The sequence below is a fragment of the Miniopterus natalensis genome, chromosome 11 (assembly GCF_054644295.1).
Source record: "Miniopterus natalensis isolate mMinNat1 chromosome 11, mMinNat1.hap1, whole genome shotgun sequence".
NCBI lineage: Eukaryota > Metazoa > Chordata > Mammalia > Chiroptera > Miniopteridae > Miniopterus > Miniopterus natalensis.
In genome coordinates this window covers 59,728,220-59,734,220 of record NC_142091.1, presented here as the reverse complement: position 1 = coordinate 59,734,220, position 6,001 = coordinate 59,728,220, and positions in this window count along the sequence as shown.

The window sequence follows — 6,001 nt, the reverse complement described above, 5'->3', positions numbered from 1 at the left end:
TAATACCTACCTAGTAAGTATAAAACTGAACAACCAAATTGTACCACTGGAAAAGAAGGAAAAAGTACACCACTTTATCAGCATATTGACCTTGGTCAATAATTATGAATTTATTTGGTAATTTTATAACCCTACATCAACCTATACTTAATATGTAAAATTAAGAGTTCATTTACACAGTAGTAAAAGTATAATTACTCTGTTCCTAAATTCTGTTTTTTTACATTTCATTTCCCAAAACAAACTTCATTAAAGTTGGTAGTTCTTCCTTGACTGTGACATTCAACAAGTAAAATCATATTCTCTTCAATAAAAATTTCATAAGTCTTGAAAGACTTCATACCAAGTAACAACACTCAGGTACCATGTTATTGATTTAAGAAAAATCTTAAATATTCAACAGAAGTGTCAGCCAGCCAAGCTTTGAGAATAAAAGTCAAGAAAAAGAATTCAGTTCACTAAATTTTTTTCCCTGAGTCCTCACCAAAGTTCCACTCTGAGCATAAGGAAGACAGTACTTTAAAAAGCAGAGGCAACATGAATGGGAAGGACAAAAGAACAGTGTTAACTTCAATTGTAAGTTTGCTTTTAAAGTCAGAAGTTGCACTTAATTAAAGGTTCTCAATGTTTAGCTCAGATAAAACCTAAAAACGGTGAAATCCGACTACTGCTACTAACTACAGACACATCTGATTTCAAAACCTAGTAAGTGACACTCCATCAACCTGGGCCTATAGATTAGCTCTGGTTCTGAGGTTCAGAAGGCAATGTAGTCAGGTATGACAGAAACCACACCAGAGACAGTTTTGAGTAAAATTCTGTCTGTTAAGGTTTCCGACACTTATCTTCTAGGACTCTGGCCATTTCTGAAAGTATCAGTGAACATTTGATAGGCTGACAGAGCTCATTGGGCTCAAAGCTTTCCCCTTCTCTAGCCCATCAAGTCGTTTTGAATACTATGAATAAAAGTCTATCCATTAGAAATATAATACAAAATCCAATTTAAATACTCAATTGCAATGTGTAGTTCTTCATTTAGATTATATTTTCAATTAGTGCCTTTCAATATGAGTGTCACAGCCCATCATGCACTACCATTCAGTCACCCATTCATTTATCCATCCATGCATTCATTTAGTTCAAATAATAATATAGAGGTAGAGAAGGGAAGAAAATACTGGGGTGAAAGTAGATGTTGGGAGATAAGAAAGGGTAAGACTGCAGGCTCTGTACAGGAGAGATGATGGAAGAAAATCAGTATGGGACAGGATAGGAGGCAAGCTTTCCCTACAGGCCTATAAAATGATCTTGACTGAAAGGAGGTTGGGCACCAACAGTCGACTCGATCACAATAATAGATGTGCACCTACAGGTAGAGGGTTATATGCCCTCCTTTGTTTTTAATAAAGAAAGCAACTTAAGAGTCCTTTTCCATGTACAAAGCATTCTAATACCCATTAACAAATTTAATGCTCACAGGAAGTATGAGTAGTGTTGCCATTTTACAGAAAAAATACAGAGGCCCTAGGGAGACTGGCCAATATCATGAAAGCAGTAAGAAGGCAACAGAGGAAAGACTCAAACCCAGATCTTCCTCTAAATCAGGAGCTTTGTGCACAATCCTACTGCAGTCTACTCAGCTACTCAAGTCAGATGTATAACATTGTCAGAACTAGAAAGGAGCTTAAGGGTCAAGTCTAGTCCTTTTATTTTATTTGCCCCAGTTAGTACATAACAGTAATGGGATCAGAACTCTGGTTTCCTGACAGCCCCCATCTTTCCACTCTACCATTCTGCCTCAAAATTAAAAGAAATACAAATATTGTACACAGAAATCAGGGCATGCCAAAAGGTCACTGGAAATCAAATAGCAAACACCTATTCCCTTGAAATTCACCAAGAAAATCGGTGGCAGTAACCTCCTCTATGCCCAGGAACTTATGGCTTGGATTAAAAAAAAAAGTAAGCACCTCCACAAAAACAGAACTGCTGAATGATCCCTTCAGAACTGTCAGACAGTATGTGCACTTTATATGCCTGTTATGCCAATGTTATGATTAATAACATTTCTTCACAGAGAAAAAGGTTCTTATACACCTACTGCATTTACTCCATAAGACATCCTATCAGTGTGGTTCTGACCTGAAATATATTTATAGTCGGGTTCCATGATTATATAACAATCACAGTTCACAGCTTACTTTACAAGTGAGATTAAAACACACACACACCATATAGACTGATCATCCACCCAAAGTAGCAGTTACTGCTCTAGACATTCACTCACTCATTCATTCATGACATTATCAAATAAATTTAAGACACTTGTTGATACTGACCTAACCCTCGAGGCTCTCAGTTCCATCCACATGTAGTTAAGTACCACTGCCAAATAAACTTAGCATTTTCATAAAAGACACGGCAGGAAATTATGTCAAATTCAATCTGTATGTAGTATAAAGAACCAATTTATTTCTGAATGATAATTTATATGCCATAGGCTATTTTGTCTTAGAGTGCGAGCTGGACAGCTGTTGGGAGGAGTTACAAGTAGACGTTTAATGAACATTTCCTGAGTGACTAAGTGAACTAAGTGAATTTTCCTGGCCCTTAGTGATAATCCTATGAGATTCCAGGAAGAAAATTAGCTCACTTATCTTCAAAGAGCAACAACAAAACGATTCAATATGAATATTGTGATTCTGAACTTCGCCTCCTTCACTCTTGGCTTTTGCCATTTGTAGAAAGAACATCAGTGGAAAGTGGGGGGGGGGGGTGTTCACGAGAGTCTGTGAAGCTCCCTGTTATATAATATGCATTAAGATGTCAAACAAACGTAACTTTGTCAATTTAGGAGTTCATGAGGGGGGGAATCTTATAAGAGTTAACTCTTACAAAAGAAGGCAAAAAATTTTTTGAGATTTAGGAAGACTAACTACAGGAAGTGTATTATTTGGGGGTAAAGCTCCTCTCCTTCATTCTTGATGGGGGAGGGGGAAAAGTCCCAAACACTGAGGCTGAGGCAGGCAAAGGAGTGCTGCCCCTCAGCGCTCAGGCTTGGAGCTAATATCATACAGCCCACAGCACAGCGGCCACAGAGCAACGTTAACCACAGAGCTGATCCCAGAAGTGACCTCACCGAACACACTAGAAAAGATACAATTTTGTTCTTTAAAAGTTCTACTTATGAACTTTTTTATCCCCTTCCAATAAAACCAGGGAAGATTTGTCCTTTAGTCTAGAATTTAATGACTTCTAGCCACATAACACAGCATACATCTCTGACTGCAATAAAAAAAAACACACAAAAAAACCAGCAACAAAAAACGTGTAGCATGTATTTGGAGAAATCTCATGTTCCCCGATATAATCCTTCACTCCTCTTAAGCCTGGTATCACTACAGTCTACGGGGCCAGTGTGCCTCTGGATTGCTCCTTTTTTTATTTTATTACGTAGTGTCCTTCTTTGTTTCTTACTATGTATTTAAAGTAATTATTGCCCGGCCGGGAGTGGCTCAGCGGTTGAGCATCGACCTAGGATCCAGGCTATCGGGGTTCGATTCCCGGTCAGGGCACATGCCTGGGTTGCAGGCTCGATCAATGACTCTCTCATCATTGATGTTTCTATTTCTCTCTCTCCCTCGCCTTTCCTCTCTCTGAAATCAATAAAGATATATTTTAAAATAAATAAATAAATAAAATAAAAAATAAAGTAATTATTGATAGGTACATATTTATTGCCATTTTATTCTTTTAACTATGATCCTCTTTCCTCTTCCTCTTCTTCTTAAAGCAGGGCCTTTAACATTTCTTGTAATACTGGTTTGGTGGTAACAAACTCCTTTACTTTTTCTTGTCTGGGAAGCTCTTTATATCTCCTTTAATTTTAAATAATAGCCTTGCTGGTTAAAGTAGTTCTTGAGTTTAGGTCCTTGCTTTTCATCACTTTGAATATTTCATGCCAGTCCCTTCTGTCCTGAAATGTTTCTATTGAGAAAGTGGAGTCTTATGGAAGCTCCTTGTAGGTAACTATCTTTCTCTTGTGGCTTTTAAGATTCTCTCTTTGTCTTTAACCTTTGCCATTTTAATCATGATATGTCTTTGTGTGAGCCTCTTTGGGTCCATTTTGTCTGGGCCTCTCTGTGATTCCTGGACTTGTGTGTATTTTTCCTTCACCAGGTTAGGGAAGTTTTCAGTCATTACTTCTTCAAATAGGTTCTCAATCCCTTGCTCCCTCTCTTTTCCTTCTGGAACCCCTGTGATGCAAATGTTATTACACTTCATGTTGTCCCAAAGGTCCCTTAAACTGTCCTCATTTTTTAAAAATCTTTTTTCTTTTTGCTACTCTGATTGGGTGTTTCCTTCTACCTGGTCTTCCAAATCACTGATTTGATCCTCTGCTTCATCTAACCTACTGTTTATTCCTTCCAGTGTATTCTTCATTTCAGGTATTGTAGTCATTTCTGACCTTCCTTTTTTATGGTTTCTATATCCTTTCTCATGCTGTTGAGCATTCTTAAAACCATTACTTTGAACTCTATATCTGATAAATTACTTGCCTCCATTTCATTTAGCTCTTTTTTTGGAGATTTCTCCTGTGGGGCCTGTTTGTCTCCCAATTGGCTGCCTCTTTGTGTTTGTTTCTATGTATTAGATAGATTTGCTATGACTACCAGTCTTAGTGTGGTAGCCTTATGTAGTAGGTGTCCTGTGGGATCTAGTGGTGCAGTCTCCTTAATCACCTGAGCTGGGAGCTCTAGGAATGTCTCTCACATGGGTTATATGGGCCCTCCTATTGTAATTGAATCTTGATTACTATTGGCCCATTTGTGCATGGGATCAACCCTCAGGCTGGCTGACTATGAGGCTCAGCCCCGACCACAGCATGTGAGCTGCTGTGCAGGTACTCACCACCTGAAGTGAAATTCTCTTCAGCAGGGTTTGGTGCCTGCTGAGATCTCCCTTTGGATATGCCACTTGTAAAGCTGTCTGGATCCTGCTCTGATGTTGTCTGAAGCTGGCCCCTGGATATGTTGGCATTGTGCCTCTTGGGAGGGACTCTGGTGCAGGCCAATGTAAGACACTGCCTGTGACTGGTCCTCAGCAAGTTGTTTGGAGCTACAAGCAATACAGTTTGTGGCTGCCTCTGCTGTGCCTGGGTGTGCACAGGAAGGACCAAGCACAGGAAGGGCCTGGAGGCAGGTCAGCAAAAGTCCCAAGGCACCCCGAGATCCACCTCCACCTGCTTCTGCTTGCCAGCTGCCTGTTAGGCTCAGTAACTGAAGAAGTCTTTGGCTGTATTCCTCAGCAGGGCATAAGCTCCACAGGGTGGGATGAGAGGGAGTCCAGAAAGTGGGGTTGTTTTCCTCCAGGCTAATGCTTATGGAGGGGAGTGCTCCACCCAAGAAAGATGGAGTGTGGGAGAGGGACTCCGAAAGGGGATCCTAGAGCCACAAACCCCAGACTCTACTCACTCCGCCATCCCTCCATCAGAGCACAGGGTGAGTGAACAAAATTCTGTGCATTAGCCCTTTAAGAAGGTGCCTGTGACTCTCACAGATTTCCGTCTTTCCCCTGTAGACAGAAACCTCACTGCTTTCCACAGCCAGATATTATGTGGGTTCCTCTTCCTGGCTCTGGTGCTCTGGACTGGGGAGCCCAGTTTGGGGTGAGATCCCACACTTCACAGGGGGAACCCCCTACAGCTGAGATGTCACTTCAGGACCTTAGCTGCCACCCATGGGAATGGGACCAGCCCTTTTTGCATCTCCGCCCTTCCTACCAGTCTCAAAGTGGCTTTTTTTGTAAATCCTTGGTTATAAAACTTCTCTTCAGCTAGTCTTCAGTTGTTTATTCAGGATAATTGTTCTATATTTTAGTTGTAATTCCAGTTTGTCCTGGGAAGAGGTGAGTGTAGCTTCCACCTACTCTGCCACCATCTTAGATTTCTGTCCTCATTGCCTTTAATAAAGGTATTCCTTGCATTATTTCACCCCTTGCT